A 25,026-nucleotide genomic window follows, 5' to 3' on the forward strand; every position below is an offset into this window, starting at 1 on the left:
AGTGGCAGACCTGCTCTGACACACACAAAATACGTGCACACTTGTATGCACGCCCACAAACAGAGAGACAGGCAGCCTCTCCTCCTGCGTCTTTCAAAACCCAAAACAGTCCACGCGCATTGGTGTCGTGGTGCCACAAAAAAAAAAAAAGTAACTAGCCTTTTTGGGAAAATGTAAGGAGTAGAAGTACCGATATTTATGTTGAAAATGTAACTGAGTAAAAGTAAAAAGTCATCAGATAAATAAATACTTGTAAAAGTACAAAGTACCTGAAAATCTACTTAAGTACTGTAACGGAGTATTTGTACTTCGTTACTTGCCATCTCTGACTGACACTGACAGCAAAGAGTATTATGAGAGCTGCTGGTATGGATCAAACTCACCAGAACTAAAGGAGAAATGGCAGGGAGCCAGATGGACTGTACTGTTGATCATGAGGCTCATGGATCAATACTGAAAGTTCTTGGTTTAGTGTGGAGACCAGCAACTGACGACTTTGTGTTTGACCCCAAAGGTTTGCACATGATCTTGAAGCAAAGGGGGAATAGGAAGAGAAGAGTCCTACAATCAGCTGCTCGAATATTTGACCCTCTTGGATTCTTGACCCCTTTCACTGTCAGAATAAAATATCTATTCCAGGAAATGTTGGAGAGAGTGCTGAGATGGGACGAAGAGCTGCCACCTGATCTCACAAAGAAATGGCAACAGTGGTGCTCAGAGCTTCCTCAGCTACACCAGCTGTCCATCTCAAGGTGGTACAAGACTGATGTGCAGCCCCAGAACAGTCAAAAAACACAAGTAACTCAAGTGAAAGGGCTTACAGTGCAGTTGCTTATCTGCAGGGAGAAACCAAGGGTGGAGCAATGACAACGAGCCAAGCTGCATCCAAGTACCAGTGTTATGCCTGGAGAGGTATACAGGGTGTGCAGAATTATTAGGCAAGTTTTATTTTTGAGGATTAATTTTATTATAGAACAACAACTATGTTCACAATGAACACAAAAGACTCATAAATATCAAAGCTGAATATTTTTGGAAGTTGGAGTGGGGCTCTTTTTAGTTTTAGTATCTTAGGAGGATATCTGTGTGTACAGGTGACTATTACTGTGCATAATTATTAGGCAACCTAACAAAAACCAAATATATACCCATTTCACTTATTTATTTTCACCAGGGAAACCAATATAACAACTCAAAATTTACAAATATACATTTCTGGCATTCAAAAACAAAACAAAAACAAATCAGTGACCAATATAACCACCGTTCTTTGCGAGGACACTCAAAAGCCTGCCATCCATAGATTCTGTCAGTGTCTTGATCTGTTCACGATCAACTTTGCGTGCAGCAGCAACCACAGCCTCCCAGACACTGTTCAGAGAGGTGTACTGTTTTCCCTCCCTGTAGATCTCACATTTGATGAGGGACCACAGGTTCTCTATGGGGTTAAGATCAGGTGAACAAGGAGGCCATGTCATTATTTTTCTTCTTTTAGACCAGGGCTATTCAATTCGGTCCTACGAGGGCCGCAATCCAGCAGGTTTTCCATGTATCCCTGCTTCAACACACCTGACTCAAATTAATTAGTCATTGTTCAGAACTTGATTGGCTGTTAGATCCATTTAATTTGAGTCAGGTGTGTTGAAGCAGGGATACATGGAAAACCTGCTGGATTGCGGCCCTCGTAGGACCGAATTGAATAGCCCTGTTCTAGACCTTTTCTGGCCAGCCACGCAGTGGAGTACTTGGATGCGTGTGATGGAGCATTGTCCTGCATGAAAATCATGTTTTTCTTGAACGATGCTGACTTCTTCCTGTACCACTGCTTGAAGAAGGTGTCTTCCAGAAACTGGCAGTAGGACTGGGAGATGAGCTTGACTCCATCCTCAATCCGAAAAGGTCCCAGAAGCTCATCTTTGATGATACCAGCCCATACCAGTATCTTACCTCCACCTTGCTGGCGTCTGAGTCGGAGTGGAGCTCTCTGCCCTGTACTGATCCAGCCACGGGCCCATCCATCTGGCCCATCAAGACTCACTCTCATTTCATCAGTCCATAAAACCTTGAAAAAGGTTTCAGAGACTGAAAAATCAGTCTCATGATATTTCTTGGCCCAGTCTTGACGTTTTATCTTGTGTGTCTTGTTCAGTGGTGGTCGTTTTTCAGCCTTCCTTACCTTGGCCATGTCCCTAAGTATTGCACACCTTGTGCTTCTTGGCACTCCAGTAATGTTGCAGCTCTGAAATATGGCAAAGCTGGGGCATCTTGGCAGCTTCACGCTTGATTTTCCTCAGTTCATGGGCAGTTATTTTGCGCCTTCTTTTTTTTAACAAGCTTCTTGCGACCCTGTTGACTATTTTGAATGAAACGCTTGATTGTTCGAGGATCACGCCTCAAAAGCTTGGCAATTTTAAGAGTGCTGCATCCCTCTGGAAGACATCTCACTATTTTTGACTTTTCAGAGTCCATCAAATCTCTCTTCTGACCCATTTTACCAAAGGAATGGAAGTTGCCTAATAATTATGCACACCTGATATAGGGTGTTGATGTCATTAGACCACACCCCTTCTCATTACAGAGATGCACATCACCTGATATGCTTAATTGGTAGTAGGCTTTCAAGCCTGTACCAGTTGGAGTAGAACAACATGCATAAAGAGGATGATGTGGTCAAAATACTCATTTGCCTAATAATTCTGCACACACTGTAGTAGCTTTAAAACAGTGTTCCAGGTGACAGTCTGGATAAGAAGATTCAGAACACACGTAGCAGTACAAAAATGTGTGATGAACTGAAAACAGAAGAGTTGCAAGGAGCAGAATACTATTAGATCAAGGTTAGGGTTAGGAAAGAGCTTCAGCCAGGAAATCAAACTTCTGAAGGCTGATTCTCAACACTGATTCTAAAATGCCAGAGCTAAAACCTTTTCTGGATGAAGATGAGCTGCTCGGTGTAAGAGGTAGGCTTCAGAATTCTGATTTCACCTACAGAGAGAAGCATCCATGGATTCTGCCTAACAAAAACAAGTATGCAGAAGTGTTGGTTCTGTATCAACATGAGAAAATAATGCATGCAGGTGTGAGAGACACTTTGGTGCAAGACAGAGAGAGATACTGGATTATTAGGTCAAAACAGCCGGTACGTCAAGTTATATCACGGTGCACATTTTGCAAAAGATTCAAGGCAAGGGCTGGACAGCAGGTCACTGCTCCTCTCCCAAGAGACAGGATAACCGAGTCACCACCATCTGAAATCACAGGTGTGGATTTCGCTGGGCCACTATATGTGAAGGAACAGCGCTCCATGAGGAAATCTTATGTAGCTTTGTTTACCTGTGCAGTAACAAGAGCTGTACACTTAGAACACGTCTCTGATCAGTTCACCGACAACTTTCTGCTGGCACTAAAATGAGAATAGGATTGTGCAAGGCGATCTCCTCCAACAGTGCCAGAACATTTAAGAGAGCGGATCAAGATTTAAAGAACTGTAGCAGAGCATCAAGTCCCCTCAGCTGCAGGAGTTCTTCTCAGAAAAGGCCATCTCTTGGCGATTCATAGCAGAGAGCGCTGCCTGGGGTTGTGGCTTCTGGCAGCGTCTTGTGTGCTCAGTCAAATACGTCCTGAGGAGAGTGCTGAGGAGCGCAAAGCTCAATTTTGACATACATTTTTTTAATAAAACTTGTGTTATTATTGTTTTCAGTAATGACTGTTTTTCAGTAGGAGGAAATGACAAGGAGATGGAGATATGGACAAAGATTAATGACTACTTCCTGGAACAGCTGGCGAAGAGAATACCTGTTGGACTTGAAGTCAGCCCATCGCTGTGAGAAACCGCAGCCCCCTATGCTGAAAGTGGGGGATGTGGTACTCATAGGAGAAGACAACACACCAAGGCAATCCTGGAGGCTGGGAAGAATCAAGAAACTGTTTCCAGGCCGTGACGGTGTTGTCATGCGCTGTTCGCACCCACACTGGGACTGTATTAAGAAGACCTGTTCAACTGTTATTTCCTTTTGGAATTTTAGATAAACTGTAGTTTATCGGCGGGGAGGATGTTGTGACTTATTTGAAGAAGAAATGGTCTACATTAGTTTTGATAAATATTTGGTCATTCATGGTGTAATTCATTCAGATGTTAAACGTTTTAAAAGGGATGGAAGAATTCATTTCAACCTGATTCATTAGTGAAGAATTAACTTTAGAGTTTGAGACAAATTTAATATGTTCTGATTCTTGTGTTAACACAAAAACTTCATTACCCATCATGCATTTGAACTGAGTGCTGCCCCCGCTAGTTTGGCGCAAAAGGTGTGACATCAGAAAAAAAAAATGGAGAAGTTGAGCGTAATAGTTTCCCTGTAACATGTTCATAAAAATTGTTCACTAAAGTTGATGTTCGACTGCAAGCCGGAGTGTCGTCTCATCCGTTTTTGATGTGGTTCAGTTGAGCTGCAACATAAAGTGGTCAACATTGTATGCTGTAGTGATAGTTTTACTCACAAATCCTTCACCTTGTCCTGCCATGGAGACACTCAGTGATGGGGAGGTGATACTTTTTGTACAGCCATGTTCTCTGCACTGGATAACTGGGGGGGGGATAAGAAACCACGGTGAAATAAGTTCTGTTTTGTGTTGCCTCCATCAACTGAGACATTTAGACAGTGAAATACTCATTGCAAACGTGAAACAAAGTCTGCTGCATTACTTACACGACACACTTTTCATCAGAAGCTTCCTCGATGGCATTGACAGGACACCTGTAGTTTCATGCTCCTTCAGACTTTGCAGGGTTTTCCTCATCAGAAGTGGCAGTAAGAACTGACCACTCTCGTCCATACTAGTGGGGACCTGCACAGAATGAATATGAATCAACACAGTGCTGAATGCTTTAATCTCTGTGTTTTATTGGTTAACGGAACTGAACATAATTAAATTAGCCGTGTGGACACGTTTGCCCAAAGTATTCAAATATTTTCACTTTGAGGAGGGCGTGCATGCTCTGCTTGATTGTTACAGCGACAGTAACGAGACATTACAAGCTATAACAAATCAGCTGCTGGCAACTAACTATGGAAAACACAACAGTGTTTATCAGAAGCTAAATCTAGCTCAAAATGACATGCTTGCTGCAAACTGTTTAGCACACATTTTGCACAATGCCACAAGATATGCGGCTGGCAACTTGGATCCGGACATTGAAAATGTTGTGTTAAAGGTGTATAGCCATTTTAGCATCTCAGCCAGTAGAACAGCACAGCTGAGGGAGTTTTGGGAGTTTGTAGAGGTGGGTGAGTGCAACCTGCTGCGCCACCTCATAACAAGATGGCTGTCTCTGCTGCCGTCTATCCACCCAATGCTAAAGTGTTGGAAGCCCCTGACCAGTTATTTTCACAGCCTGAGTGACCAAGAATGGCCAAAGAGTTTGTGGAAGTGCTTTGCAGAGGACAGCACTCAGTGTCTGAGATGTACTTCCTCTTCCTCAGTCACATTCTCAAGGTGTTCGCAGACTGCATTCAAGCACTTGAGGCCAAATCATTCAGCATAACCTCTGTGTTTATAGTGATGACTGAACTTAAAGGGAAACTTGGGAGGAGGCTAAAGGACAATTTTTACATTTAAACATTTAAACAGGTAACTTCTGATTTGGCAAAGAAATGTAAGGTTGATTTCATTCAGTTCTATGAAAGAGCAAAGAAATATTTGAGTGAAAAGTAGGGCTGCACAATAAATCGTACAAAAAAATATTGCGATCTCGATTCACACATACATGTGATCTCATTTATACACACAGCGATTCTAAAGCATTTTATATCATGATCTGTATCACAAACAAACGCTCCTAATTTCCTCCCGGATATTTTCAAACGTCCCCAAACGCAGCGCTGCCGTTGCCTCCTCCCTCAACCAGTGGTAAAGCGCCATTACAACACGTGATTCAGTGGAGGAAGCCCACCTGCAAGCCAGTGTTTGGAAAGAGTGAGCATGAGTTAAAGTGGAGCAAAGTCTGCAGGAAGGAGGTTTAAATAATTAGCAACGAAAACCCAAGCACTAGTGGCGTGTCACCCCCTCACCCGAACCGAACTCGTACCCAAAAGAGATTTGCATTCGGCAGCGGTGTGGAAGTAGTTTGGATTTAAGCCAGATGATGACAAACAGCGTGAGTTACATAGTAAAGCGTGTTTTGCCCTGGTTGCAGAACCGCAAGGAAACACCACAAATCTCTACAGTCGCATTAATCACATACAAAGCAAGAAACACTGACAGATGTCAATAACCGGACTGAACCTTATACAATGGATTATATATATATATATATATATATATATATATATATATATATATAGAGAGAGAGAGAGAGAGAGAGAGAGAGAGAGAGAGAGAGAGAGAGAGAGAGAGAGAGAATGTGTGTATTTTAAATCGTCTCCACGTGGAAAGTGGCAAGGCAGAGCTGCAAACTTGTCAGCTTCGCGTTGGAGTGCACAGACATGTACAGGAAATTTCTCTCAAACAACAAACCACTGGAGGCAGCCAGGAAAGGCCAAAAATATCAAAAGTAGACCTTCACATCTTTGGAGAGTACAACAGAGTCATACTATCTCATGGGTTTCATTTTTTTGTTTTCTTTTATCCTAGCTTTGTTGAGTCTTGAAAATAATCCTCCTTTTTGGTGTTATGGAAATGGCTAGCTAACAGCGAATAACGCTAGCAAGCTAGCTAACAGTGGCTGTACAGTTAGCATTACCTTAAACCCAGAAACTCATATATAACTTTAGTTTTCCTTAAACTCATGATTTCTCAACCCGGACATAATATCATTGTACTAAAAATAATAAAGACTTCTTACTGAAGGATCGTGGAGCAGTCGATGAGTCCTCCATCTCTGCTTGCCGGAGTTTGTCCTTGTGTCGCGCCGCGAACATGGCGCCATCTACTGGCTTGAAGTAAAATCAGCATGCAGCCTATCCTGGCTGCTATCAGACCACAGAAGAGATGGAGAGAGAGATCTGGATTTTAACTCTTGCCTTTTATTTTATTTGATTAATATTGAGAATCAGCAGATTTATTTCATCAGTGTCTGAAAGTAGAATTCAGGAAAAAATATGCTTTTCTTGGCCTTGGTTAAATAACAACATATGTGATAAAGTGTATGGTGAAGGGAATACTAAGAAAAATTCCACCATTAATGAAGTATTTTTCATTTCATACTTGCCATCTAATTATTCCTTTTTTGTTGTTGTTCAAGAAGAATAAACATTAAATTTAATCAGGTAAAAAGTCCTGATTTCATTTAGCCCAACAACTGTGTTAAAATGTCCTGCACATCAAGTGTGTCAAACACACATTTTCATCCTTACATGTAAAAGTGCAGAGATATTCATTTCTACACTTAAGAAATTCTTAAAACTACATCAAGTAAATATTTGACAAAGAACATGGCAAATTATACAAATTGACAGGATTTAGTGACTAAAACAAAACAAGTATCTCAAACTTTTATACCGAGAGAATATCATGGAAAGAGTCTCAGTCCCGTTACAGAAGCAGAAAAAAGGATGGCATTCGGGTGTTTCAAGACAAAGCCGTGACAGACTGTGTCTTTATTCATTTCACGGTGTTACACTTAAACTGACGTTACGACGTGTAAGACTCGGAGCTCAGAACAGAAGGAGGCCAGTATGTATTAAAACAGCAATAAAACTCGGATTCATATCGTGTAAAAAGTCATTTAATGTTTGCAAACATGGCACTTGAAAATAAGGAAGTGTAAATTGGTTTATAACATAACCTGGAAGAACACAACTCACCGTTTTACACCGTGACGGTAATAAATCACAAGCATTAAAAAGCCTGTGCCCGCAAAAAAACGTCTGTCATTTTTGGCTCTATCCAACTTTTATATACAGCCTGTGGTTGTTACCCACAAAGTCTGTATTATATTATGTAAAACTTGCGGAGAAGAGAGAGTTTGAGGTAAGGCAAAAAAAAAAAAGGCTCAACTGCATTCTTAGCTTAACACAGCTTATGTCAGTGTTGTCTACCGAGTATACTATCATTACCTCCAAGGGTATAGCCGCTTGGTACCGACTCATTTTTTTATGTCACACACAACTAATGTTTGGTAGCGCGCACTGGCGGCAGTTGGTGGCTCCCACAGAGATAGTTTCAGCAACGCAAGTTGAGCACCTCCAAACTCTAGACCGCGAGCGCTATTTATAGACCTCTACGCCCCTAACGACTGTAAAACGGTGCCGAATCAAAAAATTTTAATTTCGACATATTAGACCATCTTACGCGAGTCTAACCCGGAGAAAATGTGAAAAAACAGCAGGATTAATCAGAAAAATATTTTCAACACTTAACCCGCTCAGAAAAAGCCCACTTTTGTAGTAATTTAAATTCCCCATGAGGCCTTGCGGCACTTACCCGGAAGTAAGAATTGAACATGTAGGGACAAAATATCATTTTTTATTTTTATTTTGAAAAGTAGGTATTGACAAATAATTTCCATGGTGAGGTAAAGTTTTGTCAGACAAGGCTTCCGTTTCCTCTGCTTTTTTTTTGTGTGTGTGTAAAGTACTTCCAGTTAATTTCGATCGAACTGATCAAGCGAATTAGCCGGCTGGCTAACAAGAAGACAAACTTCTCTTAATTGACAGTTAAAGGCTTATATTTTGCAGGCCAGTCGCGACAATACACCTTCAAGAGTATGAAGTCGAAATAAAATGATATTTGGCACAAACATGACAGCGAACATTTACAGATGCTGCCCTCTGCTGTTCAGTAAGAAAAAGTGCATTTTGATTCATTCAGCTTACGCTGCTTTTATTTAGTAAAGCCCGATGTTGAGACATTTACACTTGATGGATTTATTTAATGCAAATTATAGAAGGTATTCTTAGCAAACTGACACAACCGATGCTGTAGTTCCTAAAGGCAGTTGTAGCAATTCCAGTTACCTGCTTCACCTCAAAATGTCCCTCTAAGTCAGTTCTACAACCACAATTAGAATCCAGGCAAATTTCTAAAGGAGTGGAGACCCTACACTGACTCTGACAGCCAATAAACAAAACAGAAGGAGTGGATGCCCTGAATTAAATTGTGTTAAAACAAGAAAAGCAGTCTACAACCTCAAAACTGCAGAATTAATTAGACTGAAGTTAAATATGTCCAGCAGATGGCAGCGTTGTCTAAATATTGTCTTTTGTTAGCTTTTATTTTTCACCACCATTCAGCAGCCAACTCTGCTCACCATTTACTGAGTTTAATTGGTTTGAAGCGCTCACGTTCACATTAGTTACACCAGAAACGGATGTGTGACACTCGTGAGTAAGACCCGTGGAGCTTGTGGTGACTAATCCTTGTTAACATTAATTGTGATTCCCCCACATGGTGCAGTCAGTGACACCATCAAGAACACACAACTGGTAGCTGTTTCTGTCTATCTACCTGTATTGTCTGCACACAGAAAGTTTAGTTTAAACCTCGTGGCAGGTAGACTCAGTATACCCCCCGGTAGTTTCTCTGGGAATTGAAGAGTCAAGTTTCATGAATTGCAGCCTTGTTTGATTAGAAAAGTGAAAGCAAAGTGTCCTCTTCCTCTTTAACAAGTTGGAATCTTCCAGTCAATGAAATTAAAGTATGTCTGTGCCCGATGAAATAACATGACATGCATGCACAGATGTCCCTCAGTTTCTCATTTCCATGTTTTTGAAAAGTTTGGTGTGCAGTAATGACCTATTAGTCTGTATCTCACACCAAGGATGCGCTCAGCTGGTAAATCAGCAGAGCTTGTTCCTAAAATGTTTATTTACTTCCCTACTCCAAAATCTTGTCTCTCTTCACCTCTCTAGATTAAATCTAGATAGAAAAAAACAAGACAGTCTGCAGACTTTTAGTTTTATCACCTAAAAACAAACAAACAAACAAACAAACAAAAAATCTGTATTTAGTGGGTGGCCTTGTGTTATGGCATAATTTGCATCGTTTCTTTGCATGAAAAGAAAACTTGAACTGGACTAAACTGAAATAACTTGAAGGCAGCTTAAAATGTTTCTTGTGTCCAGGGTGAGAGAAGAAACTTGGCTGCATGTGTGTTTTCTTAGAACCCTCAAACATGAATCTATACTCACTGCCCAGCATCACATACCACTCATCACATATTTGGTGTATAAATAAGAAGATGTAGCCTATAAAAAGCCTTATACCAAGATGTGGTGGAGCACTTAGTTGATTTAAAGTAGATCCTACTACAGCTGAATGAATGAATGCACTGAATCAGCTTCATGTTTCATGGGCCTGGTTCAGAATGCTATGAGATAAATGGACTAGATCCCTTTGTGCTTAAAGTGATATTTCTTTGAAGTTGAACGTAAACTTCCCTGCAGCAGTCAGACAGAGGCTAGGATTAGTTAGATTATGTACTATTCCATTTAATTGAATATGCACACAAATCAGCCCCAAATCAAGACTAATACCTGAATAAAAGTTAACATGTTGGTCTGCCTGGTGTGTACATTGTTTTGTTAAAGACACATATCAGATATTATTGGAATTACTCGTGGGATTCATGAACTTCCATTTGTAATGTTTGGGGGGGGGCTGAACCGGGTATCTGAAGTATCACATATAACATTAACTATTCAGAACATTATTTCAGCTCCATGGCCTTAATTAGTTTTGACCTGTTCGCTCCAGGCCCACACCCAGGAGGACCAGACCAGCCCATCCAGCCACCCACCATGGGTCTGCATGCTGTTCTGATGTCGGAAGAAACAAGCTTGATGTAATCATTTTAGCAGCAGGAGCACTGCAGTGCACAGATTTACTGTGCGTAAGAGTTCAGATAGTTGCAGTCTCTGCAGAGCTTCCATCATTGCACTGATTCAACAGAAAGAAACTCAGCATGACATTTTTGAGGCATTTTAACTCCACAGGATTGTTAGGTTTTACATTTGTACACATAATACAGTTTAAAGCACTATAAAAAATCTGCAAGAGTAGCTGTTATTGTGGCTGGTCTACAAAGTATCAAGAGTGAGATCAAAATTAGGGTATGATTGTCTTATTTTAAGTTGTTGCCTTTTTCTGGTAAATGATTTTTTAAAGTGATGAGTCAGTAGCATGCCAGTCAGCAGGGCGAATGAAGATTTCATTACTCATCAGGGTAAAAAATATGCATTTTAAATGACTTATTAATAAGAATACAAAGGTTTGTCTCATAAAACTCAGCCCCCTTGTGGTGACAATTTTCAAAGAACAAAGTCACAAAGTCCACCTTTAAACTTCACTTTTGTTTGTTAGGTTGCCTTCAAGCGCTTAAGCCAGCTTGAAAGGTTCTGGTAATTAACTATTTAACTCTTTCAGTTTAGATGTTAAAAATGATTTTTTTTAACAGATGAGGTTTTACTGATGGGATAGTGAGATCAACACTTTTTTTATTTATTTAAAATGCATTTTATTCAAATTATCTTTTTTAAAAGTTCCTACTGTAGTGCATGCTTGTGTGGCACTTTTCAACTTTCTGCCATGAACTGAGTCATAACAGCAGGTTTGACAGTCTAATCTGACTCCATTTGCAATAAGTGTTTGAGTTAGTGATGTTTCACACTTTTCTGTCAGGTCCCATAATCTGTAACTGGCCTTTTTCACTGCTGTGGCAGGTTAATGCCGTATCTTTCCCTTTACAAATGTTCTTCAGTGTGCACGCTTCTTTAAAAAGAACTTATCAGATGGTAATCATTTGTTCCTGCATTCAGAGGCTTTTCTCAGGCTGGTTGCAACACTGATGTGTTTGAACACAGCGCTGCATAGAAGAATCTTTTGTGTCATGTTTGCTGCTCTGCTGGGCCTCCAGTCCCTCATCAAGCTCATATGCTCCATCTGTGGCATCCTTGATTACCACACTACCTGCACTTTTGCTCTGCCCTACTTAAACCCTCCCCCAATCCCAAACCGAAAACTTGAGCACTCGCCCTGAGCCCCTGATGACTAAATGACATCACCTGCATGAGGAGTCGAGGGTGACAGGCCACAAGGGCTCGAAATGCTTTAAATAGGATTGGGACAGCACTTTGAGACCTGCACTGCAAGGAGAGAGACGCCAAAACGAGAGGATTACAATTCTTTAAAAAAAAAAAAAAAATGACAGAAGAGAAGTTGCTGCAGCGACGATTTGTCTGTAAGTATAAAACACTGCAGCCATGATTTATTGTCATGAATGTCTGAAAGAATGTGGCTAATAACAACGTAATATCTCCATCAACAGGGTCTGAAGACCAAACCAAAAAATTAATTTGTCTCAGGATAAAACATGAAGCGCTATTTACGGGCTTCCGCAACGCGTCCTTACAAGGATTTGAGTAAGTGTTGAGTTCTTGTAATCCATATAAAAGTAAATGGGCTGAAAACAAAAGAAAACCAGTGTTGATGAGCAGCATTTGTGTCTGTGTGCGTATGTGTATAGTGTTATCATTGCAGAAATGGGTCTGCAGAAGGTTGTGACCCCCAGCCAGGCTGCAAAGAAATGGGAAAACTTAAAGAAGAAATATAGGGTTAACCTGTTTAATGTTTATGCACATGGGTTGCTGGGTAACGACCCAGCGCCACAATACTGAAGAACATGTTTCACACGTCGGCTTCTCTCGGTAAACTCCGTGTTTCACGTGACATCGCAGTGATTTATGGGTAATTCCTTAGCGAAAGTTGGCATCGATGCTGACTTATGGAAAGGGGGCAGAAAGGGCTCAAAAATGTCCGCCATCATCCCTTGATCACTCACACAATTCCAATTGGAATACCACTGAACCCTCGAGCCCCTCGCGGGAGCGCGCCCGTGAGTGCAGGAGTGCTCAAGTGTTCCATTTGGGATTCGACCCCTCTCTCATTCATGCTTCCCTGCCAGATGGTCATTTACCTTCCCTGTGAGATATCCTGCAGTAAATCCTTGTCTTGTTCTAGATCTCTGTTGCCGACCTTGCTACCACACCTGGACTCCCCGTTGCCTGATCCCCTGCCGGACTTACCTGATCTCTGCCTACCTGGAATTGACCTCTTTCTGGACCGACCACCTCTTTCTGCCTAGCCCCACTTCCTGAATCTGGTGCCTGTGCCTGCCGTCAACCTGCTCCCTTCCTGCCTCTACTCTTCAGCGCCAAATAAACTGTTCACTGTGTGTGGGCATTTCCGGGTCTTCCTGAGACAATCTTTACACTTTTGGGGATTCAGTAATACAAGGTTTAATATGGTACACAATTCAACTTTGATTTTTCTTCACAAAATGTTGGATTAGTTAATTTGTGAGTGCTGGAGCTTGGCCTGTGACCAGCCTCCTGAGCAAACACACGATTGCTAATGGTTTGAATAGTTGCAGTGTAAATCTATCTGACTCGACTGCTTCAAACACACTAAGAGCTTAAACACATGCCCCCTGTTCTGTGATGGCCTAACTGCCTTCTTTGTCTTTTCTGTTTCTTTATCTCATTCTGTCTTTATCCAGTTTTCAAAAATAATTCATCAAAATCTACCATTTTATTTTTCTCTTTATTCTGACTGATTTATCAGTATCAGCCCTTCTTTACTGAAGCACACAAACTTTTTGTTTTTCTTATTTAAAAAGACACTTTTTACTGTAAAATTTAGTGTCCCGGTTTGATGAAAGGTAGTTTTTTTTTTTTTTTTTCTAATTTGAAGACAATCAGATGTAACGATAAATGTTAAAAATGTCTTAAGTAAGAACTTGATGAAAGTTATGTTGACATGATATAACGTGTAGGTACTTAAAGGTAGACTGAGTAAAGTACATATTTATTTGTTGTCCATCCACTGGACATCTGTTGCCTAATGTCCAAAGGGCGCATATGCACAAACATGTGCATAATGGCTCATCAGCTGCTTTAGGTTCCCAAGGGCAATCCTTCTTTAAACACAAGATCACAACAGTCTTCACAGTATCATTGCTGTTTATTTTGCTAGTTAAACTAGACCTTAAGTTCTTTCTAACAAACCCCTGATTGTCTTTATGTGCAAAGTGCTCTTGTTATTGACCCCGTGCATAAAGTGAAAATGTCTTCAGCAGCCTGACCTTGTCCCTGGTGCACTTATTCTCTTGTAATTTTCTGATCATGCAGAGAGAGGAATCTCAGGTGTGGGCTCATTTGAATATGATTTGTGTATTTTAATGGTGGCGTGGACAGGGAGGAGTTGCATAGTCCAACACGTATACTTAATACTATGTTGTGATTGGGACGTACAAAGGAAATATGCTTGGATTCAAGCATGCACACAGATTCATATATCTGGATTTTTGTGCACATATAATGTTTTCTGGATTTGAGCATACATGTTTTGTACACAAGGCCCCAGGTCAAAACTTTTGAAATGGACAGTATCAACAAACTCTTTGTCTTCATCAAGATCAATCAATAAAGAGAAAAATATTGTGATAACATCTTTACCATATTTCAGTTTAGTGTGACAGATGACCGTATCTGTGTTTTCCATATCAAAAGTAAGAATATCTATTCTTATAAGGAAGAATATTTTCAACTACTTTAATTGGAGTCAGAGCCATGAGGCATGAAAGCTGGAAGCTATCTCAACTCCTACTGGGTAAGAGGCAGGGTATATACTGAACAAGTCCCCAATCCATCACAGTCTCATTTGTTGTAAACCCAACATACTGAATGTTTGTTTAAATGATAGTTTCCTTTAATAAAACTGTTATCCAGTGAATAAGAACAACATCCTCTCCTCTAAACTACTTCCATTCTCCTGGTTCTGTTGGTGTAATTTCAAGCACATGTTTGTACTTGTAATAATTTCTGGGAAAGATTTTTAGGGTAAAGTTTAAGAGAACTCTTTGGTATTGTATAAAAGATTAAAGGTTACTGACACAACAGCTTGGTTTCTGAAAGGCCCACACCACACAAGTGTTTCTGCAGGTTTCAGATTGCTCGTAAACATTCAGGTTTTTTTCATCACCTAAGCAGAAAGATGTTGGAAATAGTGTTGAATCTTTTCCTAGAAATGTCCTTTAAATACAGAGTTATACTGGGTAATAATTCTGACATTTGTGTCTCTTGTTTTAAAGGACAAATCTTTGCAACAACATCCCTGAAACGACCTTCAGGGGATACCTAATCTCACAGAAATGTGTAGAATAAGCATGTTCTGCTGGCGGTGAAATCCTGTTTTAGCACCATGGAAAAGATGCTGAGTAGAAGAATTTTACTACTTTTTGTTTTCTGTCAGCTTGTGGTTGGGTTTGGGCACCAAAAACACTTCTTTAGAGCTATATATATATGTATATATACACACACACACACACACATATATATATATATATATGTATATTGTACTGTTGACATGTCAACCCATCAGTTGGATGTGAACATATAAAGACAAGTTATCTGGATCCCCAGTAGCTGCAGCCAACAGCTGCTGCTATTCTTTCTGGGGTCTATTTATTAAATACAATTCAATATCCATGCACATACATGCAGACAAATATCTTTACATATACACATAAATACATTGCATTGATCCATGCAAACTCCATAAAGTATTCTTTGAAATATATATTAATATGGGTACCCACATACATACACATATATCCCTACATACAAACTCGCATACACATCAGCATACAAGTATTCTTTCATTTAACACAAGAAAGTCCATGTCTAGATTCAGATAGATAATGTATACATGCATATAATTTATAACTCAACTTCCTGCTTTATTAAAGGCTGCTGTTGTCTAACAGTGATTGACCATGCTGAAGGATACTCTCAAAAGACTACATGAATAACAGAATTACAGGAAATTGCTGTTCAGGGGTCTCAAATATTTCCTGGAATATCTTTGTCCTTCTCTGTGATGCTGCTGTGATTTACAGTGAAGTACCACCGATCAGAGGGCTCTTCTCTTTGCGTCCTAATTCCTGCAAAGCTTTATGCTCACCATTTATGGGTGAATGTCAGGACAGGATATGAGGGACGTGTCTTCCCAGTTCCAGGTGGATTGATTTATAATGGAAATGTTGTGCGTGACATGGTTTCATTAATCTCGTGGTTTTTCTCTTTTCCATTCCAACTTTTTGTGTGCACACTTATGGATTCTATGTAATAAAGTAAGCCTGTGGTTAAATGTGGATAGGGTAGGAGAAAAAAGTGAAACTGACGTTTTTGTTCGTTTTCGTGGATATTTTGACAACCACAGATTTTTCCATGCACCACAACGATTCGACAAGCTTCATCCATATAAAATGTGTTGTAAACACTAAATGGAGGGTGTTTTTTACTAACCCAACATATTGTCTTTTTTCCCTTAAACACATTGTTTTGTCACATTGTTGCTGCTTTGAGATGGAGGGGCTAAAACTGCCAAATGAGTAAATCCTTGGTTCCATTGCTTTGAACTGAAGTGACATCAAATGGGATAATGGATCATTGTTAGATCATTTCTGCATGAATGATTATATTTCAGCTGGCAACATGATATTAAACCCTAAGTACTGCAGTAAGTAGCTTCTTCTTAAACAACCCTGTCAGAAGACAAATCCTTTGGTTGCAGAAAAGATGTTCATCTATTTCAGAAGGGTCAAACTAATGGCATGCAGCAAAGAAAACACCTAAGAGATGCTGTGACTATCACAGTGAAGTTAAGAACTGTCTAACACATTATCAGATACTGGAAGGATAATGGGGAACCATTATCTTTAAGGAAGAAATGTGGTCAGATGAAAAAACTTGGATGATAGTGATCTACAATCAATGACACACCTAGTGAAATTAATTTATAAAACAAAAAAGAAAGAAAATGTAATGGTGTCTCCCTGAGGACCCGGAAATTCAGCCACACACACAGTAATAGATTCCAAGAAAGTAATTTATTCAGTCTGGGTAATGGAGGAGATGAGCAGGGTTTGGTCCAGTAGGAAGCGGTGGCGCCTTCCTCAGGTAAAGCAGGGAATAATATCCTGAAAGGGCTCCAGAAACAGTCAGGATGATCCACAATCCAAACGAGCAGAGATTTAAGAAGCCAAGAGTCATAAACAGGGGTAGGAGGCAGACTAGCTGGGGCAGGCGAATATCCGTGGTCGTTCCAAAACAGGTCAAAATCCAGGAGAGCACAAGGCAGGAGCAGTCCGACAGGGGATGAGGCAAGAGAAGTCCAAGGGCCGTAACTGGGTCAAACACAGGAATCAGAAAACAAGAGTAAACGCTGGACATCAACAAGGGAAAACAATGCTGACCATCTGGCAGGGAAGCAAGGACTGGAGTGAGCTTAAGTAGGGAGGGGAGCAGGTGAAGAGAGTGAGCAATCAGGATTGCCACAGGTGGAGCAGATGAGCATGATGAGGGACTGGAGGCCCAGCAGAGCAGCAACCATGACAGAAAAAAGAAAAACAGTATCATGGCCATGTTTAATAGTGAAATAAGAGCACCAGTGGGATTGGGACTTAAACACTGTGTATCCTTAAAGTGACAATATGTAACTTTGTGACATTAATGATATTAGTTTCTGACCTCTTTAATGGCCCAGTGACCTGATCTACATTCATGGAGCTGACATTGCTTTGCAATGTCCTGAGGCTGAGAAACTGCAGCTTCAATCAAATCAGTGTTATACGTCCAAAGAATGAGGTCAGCCACCTGAATATACTGAACGAGCAGGTTGTTCCATCTTTCCTGATGGACGGATATATTCCAAGATGACAATGCCAGGATTCATCAGGCTCAAATTGTGAGTGGGTACATAATGAGGCATAAATGCATACAGAAATGTAAAAAGGAAACAGAAATAAAGACGCTTAGAGAAATACAGGAAGAAAATGCAATACTCGAACCCTGGGAGACTGCTGCTTTACCAGTTGAGCTAACCAGCTTTTCCAGTTTCGACCAAAATATATTCTTTAGTTTTATGCTATTCATTTCTTTCTTTTTTTATGTAAGATGCACTTAAAGAAGTTTGTGCTGGCATAGCTGTGTGAGTCAGTGGTTCGATTCCTACCTTTCTCTATCCACATGTCCAAGTGTCCTTGGGCAAGGAAGTGAACTCCACATTTCTCCTGATGTGTGCATGAGTGTGTCTAATAAAAAGCACCAACAACATGAAAACTGTATAGTGCTATGTGAATATCACTATACACATCACAGCGTGCTCCAGCCAGGGCTCCGAGGCCTTCTGCCCAGCTCCTTCTGAAGGTCCCTTCTTCTAGGCTCAAATCCAGGGGTGACAGAGATTTTTCGGTTGCTCCTCTGAATCTGTGAACAGTTTGCTACTCCACATTAGAACTGTGCAGGCTGTTTCTGGTTTTAGGTCCTTGCTCAAGACCCACTTCTTTGCACTGGCTTTCAAACATAGTTAAGATTGACATTAGCTTGTTTTTACTTTTTATTCTGGTCTTATGTTATTTATTCATTTATTTATTTATTACTGATTTTATTGTTTTACTGTGTATTTGTTCTACTGTTCAGCACTTTGTGCAGCTGGGGTTGCAGTACATGTGCTTTGCAAGCAAACTTGAACTTGAAAATGTAGATATATGAATGAGGTGAACGTGGTTTTGAAAAAGCACTTTGAGTGACTATTAAGGCTAAAATCACTGCATTAATGCAATCCATTTATCAAAGATATGAAACTGAAATGTATGAAAATGTTTTTATATAAAATAAAGAGCTGCTCTAAAAACATGTATCTACCATCAGAGGTTCATCTTTATTTTCTTCTCTGATCAGAGAAAACAACACAGGTCTAAACAATAAAAATGAAGCCTCAGTAGAAACACATTTCCATCATTGCTGGGTTTACTTCACTGATATATGCTCCTAAATGTAGTCACATGCTGATAGCTATGTATAAATGATTAACTAATAATATTTTCATTACTGGTAAATCGATACTCTTTAAGATGTTGTCATTCTTTAAGTCTTTCTTCTTTTTTTTGCCTCATTGCATGAATACAGACATTTCATAGTGCCTTGCTAATTTTTGATAGTGTGCGTGTGCTTCCTGCAATCCCCCTTTGCAACATATCAATATGGTGCACTCTTAAACCCTGAGAAAATCCATGAAACAATGAAAAAGAGCACCAAAAATAAAACAATATTTTACTTGATTCCCTTAATAAAGACTTATTATCCAAACTGTAAATCTGCAAAATTGCTATTCTATCATTGACTAATGCAGTAATCTTGGAATGCCTAACACAATATAAGATTATCTATTATTGATCTTTATTGTTTATTTATGCTTGAATATTTCCGACCCACCAGTTTACCTGTATACTATTTTAGCTTTTTTATAATTACAAAAAGTGTGTTTCATAATTTAACCTCACTGTTGGTACCTATATATATATATATATATATATAAATCTGGCAAAGTCCTAATCATACCCCCTTCTTTTCACATTGTTATTTATGGTAAATAATAATAATAATAATGATAATAATAATAATAATAATAATAATAATAATAATAATAATAATAATGATAATAATAATAATAATAATAATAATAATAATACAAATAATAATAATAACACTACCCCCCCCCCCCCCCCCCCCCCCCCCCCCCATAGTGCTTTATTGATATTGTGCACAAATATGAACATTACAAATAGGAAGAAAGTACCAAGGGAAGAATGACTGAAACAAGAGAATATGCCACACAAAGTATCTAAAGTAAGTAAAGTATATTATATAATAGGAGGAGCCAGGCTCAGTTGTTAATGTTGTATTTGTCAAAGATATAGAGTGTTCTTTCAGTCTTTTTATTTTGTAAGTTGCTGATAGATTTAATATATAGATTAATGTCGCTAAGAAAAACAGAAAAATTTGGTTTTCTTTCGGCACATTTCATTTTGTGTAAATGATATTTTCCCATTATAATGAAAAGCTGAATAACAAAGAGTATAACATTCTCTAGTTTTCTGTAGAGGGAGACACACACATCTCTAGCATTTAGAGTTATTAACTGACCAGTCTTCCTAAATGTATCATTTTGAACATCAATCCAGAATATTTTACAATATATGCATTTAAAAAACAGATGTATAATAGTCTCTTTGTGCAGTTCACAGAAGTCACAAGAATAGTTGATATTCAGCTGAAATCGTTCCAGAACATGTTTTGCAGGATGAATTCTGTGAAGGAATTTAAATGACACCTCTTTCATCTTGTTGATAAGGCAGTATGCATCTGTGATGCACCATGCTTTTTTCCAGTTTATACTGCCATATATGGACGTCCAGAAATGTTGAACCAGAGGAGTAACGTTTCCATCAATGATATCTCTTATGAACTTGTTGCTGCATCTTTTGTTTAGAATGTTTATGTTGTTAAAAAAAATACCACTTCTCCAATCTGTTGGGTTTTGGGTGTCAGGGCAGTTTTTCAGAAGCTGCAGCTCCTTTTGGGCTAGCATCAAACACCACCTCATACTCTTTAGGTGTAACAGGTAGTCCAAACTTCACAAGAAATTCACCATAAGATAATAACAGTCCAGTTTCATTTATCAGTTGTTTTACCAGAAAAACGTTGCAATCAAACCATCTTTGAAGGAACAGAGTTTTATGTTTAAACTGAACATCTTGGTTATTTCAGATGTAATATCTGTGTGGTGAAAAATTATGTTTGAAGGCTAATGACCATGCCAATAGTGCCCGTCTATGAAAGCTGGCCAGTTTGATAAGTATCTTATCAATAGAGTAATTACATTTCAAGAGAAATTCATTTCCTCCAACCTCTTTAAAGACAAAATCAGGGAAGATCCTCCAAATACTATTCTTATTTTTTAAAAGTTTAAAAAGCCAATTGACTTTATATAGTTTAAAGACTCATAATCCAAAACTTCTAATCCACCAGTTTGTTTACTGTTTAGTAAAATTTCTTTCCTGAGATAATGGGGTTTGTTTCTCCAAATAAAGTTATATAAGTGTGAATTAAGTGACTTAGATATATGAGTAGGCATCTCCAGTGACAGCGAGGCGTATATATACCTTCAGTCTTAGATAATAACACTCTCCCTTGTAATGATAGATCTCTAGACAACCAGGAACTAAATTGATTTTGTGTTGTGTTTATTATTGGATCAAAATTGAGCTTTGTTCGTAGTTTCTCATCTTTGCATATTGTGATACCTAAATAAGTAACAGTATTTTTAACCTCAATTCCCTTTATATCTGTTAAATTACAATCTTTGAGGGGAAAAAGAACAGATGTTTTCCAGTTCATTTTCAGAGCAGATACATAAGAAAACTTGTTTACATACTCTACTGCTTTTGAAACTTCATCTTTGTTTTTTAAAAAAAGGGAAGTGTCATCAGCTAGGTGACAGATTTTGAATTCAGTACCTAGCGTTGAAACACCTCTAAAATTGGTTTGTTTGATATATGTGGACATCACCTGTGTAACTAATAAAAATATAAATGGAGAAATAGGACACCCTATTAGACCCCGATGAAGTTGAAATCTTTGTGTAGTACCATACTGAAGTTTGATTGAGCTGTTGCAGCCATTGTAGACTGTTGTGACTGCATTCAGGAATTTATCACCAAAACCGTATTACTTCAAAAATAAAGATATGTTCAGCCATGTCAAAAGCTTTATAGAAATCAATGAATATTATAAAGCTTTCATCTAAATGATTATAGTCAACCATGTCCAGTATGAGTCTGATCTTATTATGAATATTCCTACCTTGCATAAAGCCTGACTGTTCTTCATCTATTAAATCGTCTAGTCCAGTTTTTAACCTTTTGGCAAGTATTGAAGAAAATATTTTATAGTCATTATTTAATAATGCAATGGGCCTCCAGTCGTCAATATATAATTTATTTTTGTTGGGTTTGGGAAAGTGTTATTACTTTGAGTGAAGCCGGGAATTCCTGTTTGTGTAATGATTCTTCAAACAAGAGAAGGATGAACGGTGCTAATAAATCGAAAAAATATTTTTAAAATTCACTTGTGAGCCCATCATTACCTGGAGCCTGGTTGTCCTTAAGCTTTCCTACACATTTGTAATTTCAGTAATATTAAATGGGTCTTCACATGCATTTTTGAAATTGTTTTCTACTTTATGAATTGTATTAGAGACTGTGTCTAGGAAAATTTGAATACTCTCTACATTTGGGTTAGACGATGAGTACAATTTTTAATAAAAATCCCCGTTTTTTGACTCTAACACGGATCCGTCCCGAGTGCACGCGTCAGAGGGCGAGAACAGCAAAAACCAGCAGAGTCAAAGCAGATCCGGCCGAAGTCTTTTTAAACGAGTGCGGGAAGACTTTTCTTCAGAGTGAAGACAACAGATTGAGAAGGAGATAAATTCTGCATTTGGACTTAAAAGTTTTAAATGGTAAGTTTCGCAATATAGTCACAATGTGTTACAAATTAATAGTTTGAGTTTTTGTTAGGGATTGGTTTATGTTGAATAGGTTTTAAAGCTTGCTTGTTATCCGGTAATTTTATCCTTAGCTGAGGAGAATAATGGTTTGGTTAAGGCTTTAAAACGAGGGCTTCTTTCTTTGCTTTTTAATTCAAACAGCATTTTGTAACAGGTCCTACTACTCAAGTGTCAATAACACCTCGGAAGCTTCAAATCAGCAGAAAGATTTTATTAACAAAAGCAGAGGAACTCCTCAGCAGCTTAATTCAGGCTAGTCACACACCCTACAGTTCTAGGCATAACCCCATAACCATAAACCCTAGAAATGACACATCACAGCACACGGAAGAAGTTTTCACTACAAATCCTCACACGTGAAGACACCTCAAATTCACACCGGTTTTACGGAGCCCAGGAACTGAGCTGTGTGATGACCTACTATATTATGCTGAGACGAGGGAGTAGCCCAAACAAAACAAAAAACAAAAATAAGGCAGTAGTTAGTCCACTGTACAACTATGTCTTTGCTATCACAAGCACCCCACTCAAGTGGAACTAACTACTGCAACAGGAAAAAAACTAAACAAATTTAGGACAGCAGGAAACAGTGGCATTAGCCGTCCGGCAACTGAAAAAAATAAAAACATAAACACAATTAACTACACATCTTCCAATAAAACAGCTTTAATCAGTCTTTCATTAAAAACAAAATCTAAAATTAACTTTTACATCACCTGGCGTATTGATATCCCTCATACGCAGAAACCGTAGTGCACTGCCCTCTAAAATCCTGTGCGGCCACACTAAAATTTCAAACAATCATTAAAATACCAAGCAATCTGGTTATCAACAAGAAACACTGATTTTACAAACCAAGACTGCTTACCAAGCTCACCCTTGACATGAGGCTCACCTCATCACCCAGCCTCAATAGGTTACAGCTGGCCTTTCCCTCCACTTCCTGCCTCTTTTATCCACTTCCTTCCCCATCAGGAAGTTAACCACCAACCCCCAGGTGGCACTCGTTACAATTTATATCCTGTCCCAAAACAGTGTAAATGACATGTTTGCTGCTTAATAAGGTTGAAAAAGATGGGATGTCAGGCATGCTAACCTTGTAAGATAACTGTAAACTGAAAACCTGTATGAGTTTCCTCCGGGAGAAACCGTTTTTTTTTTTATTTCAAGTTCATTTAAATTATGATTAGTGTAATTTATAAAGACGTTTGGTGTGTTTTGTTATCTACAGAGAAATATTTCTTATGTTTGCTAGTGGCAGAGAAGTCTGCCCTGATACTTTGCTTCTCCTCTACAGTTTGTAAGTAAACTGGATGCTATGCTAACAGCTAGCTACCATGCTAACAGCTAGCGACCAGCTTCTCAGGGTGACACGTTTTTTATTTATTGAGTGCATACCAGTATTATCGGGACAGGGCTTTCACTGTGGCAGCATCAAAGCTGTGGAATCAAATATAAAAAAGGCCTCGTTGTTGTCTGTCTTAAAAAATCCTCTTAAACCCTCTAATTTTCTTTGGGTGTTAACACCAGGTGAGGTGATGCTTTTATGTAAAGGTTTTGTTGTTTTTAGTCATTTTATAATTTCTTGGCGGTGGTTTTGGCCTGTGTTTTAGTGTATTTATAGGTTACATGTTTTGTAAATGATTTGCTGTTTTATTGGTCATCACTTTGGCCATATTTTTGTGTTTGAAGTGCTCTATAAATAAATTGGATTATTAGTGTGAGCACAATCTTTTTTTCTTTTATTTGTTTTTTGGCCATGAAGTGATAGTGTTGCTATTTAAAAATGATAAGAATTAACAAGGTAACATAACCTATGTTGAAGCAGTGATACTAGCACTCACTTTTTTACTGAAGACTTTCAGAAAGTAGCAGGAAATTTAAGGTTTAAGAGTGATTAAATTCCAATCTGGGTTTGTGCTATTGAAAGGAAATGTTGTATGTGTATGATAAATATATGTGCAGGCCATGGATGCTCTGAATTTTATTTAATTTTTTTTCCATGTTTTTGTTATGTGAACAGCATTCTACACCATCACCTGGGCGGCCACAATATGAGCTGCAGCAGTTCGTCTGGGGACTTGATTTAAAGTATGTTTATCTCTGGTATTTATACATGATTTCTTTGCAAGTTTTTACATTGTAAACATTCAGTATCTCTTTCCTCTGCAGAGAGAGGACCATCTACCCCAGAGGTCTGGTGTCCATGTGGCAGCTGGTCATAGGAGTTTTGTTAGAATGACGTGGACGTATACGTACAGCATCTGGCAGGCAGTTTTCATGTTTAACACGAACACTATGAAATCTTTCTGTTGCAGCAACATTTTCTTTAAGCATTAGTTTTTGTACAAGTAATTCTCTCAACAGGAGCTGGAACAGAGAACAAGTTGTGTTGGAGTGCTGGGGACGGGACCTGGATTCTTCGGTCATACTGGCCTATGGACGTTGCAACTTGCCATCATGATGGTTGAAGAACCTCTTCAGAAAATTACTCCAAAAAGAAGCTCCGCTCCAGAGGCTGTCTAACTTCAGTCCAGAAGAACGTAAATATTTGGGACATTATTTAGATATTTATATATTGGCCATGTTGAATACCCAAAGCTAACACCTAACAAT

The 25,026-nt window shown here is 38.9% G+C and overlaps 1 protein-coding gene and 1 long non-coding RNA gene across 2 annotated transcripts in view; one reads left to right on the forward strand and one right to left on the reverse strand.

Moving 5' to 3' along the window:
* Positions 1-25,026, forward strand: part of LOC121636430 (transcription factor 7-like 1) — a 92,661-nt gene that overhangs the window by 56,192 nt on the left and 11,443 nt on the right. The gene's annotated exons all lie outside the window — the stretch shown is intronic.
* On the reverse strand, positions 22,556-23,418 carry LOC121636304. The gene is made up of 3 exons (XR_006009709.1): positions 23,279-23,418; positions 23,127-23,195; positions 22,556-23,020 (listed from the first exon to the last, which is right to left on the reverse strand). It is a non-coding gene; the product is annotated as an uncharacterized LOC121636304 (long non-coding RNA).

The sequence above is a fragment of the Melanotaenia boesemani genome, chromosome 3 (assembly GCF_017639745.1).
Source record: "Melanotaenia boesemani isolate fMelBoe1 chromosome 3, fMelBoe1.pri, whole genome shotgun sequence".
Classification (NCBI taxonomy): domain Eukaryota; kingdom Metazoa; phylum Chordata; class Actinopteri; order Atheriniformes; family Melanotaeniidae; genus Melanotaenia; species Melanotaenia boesemani.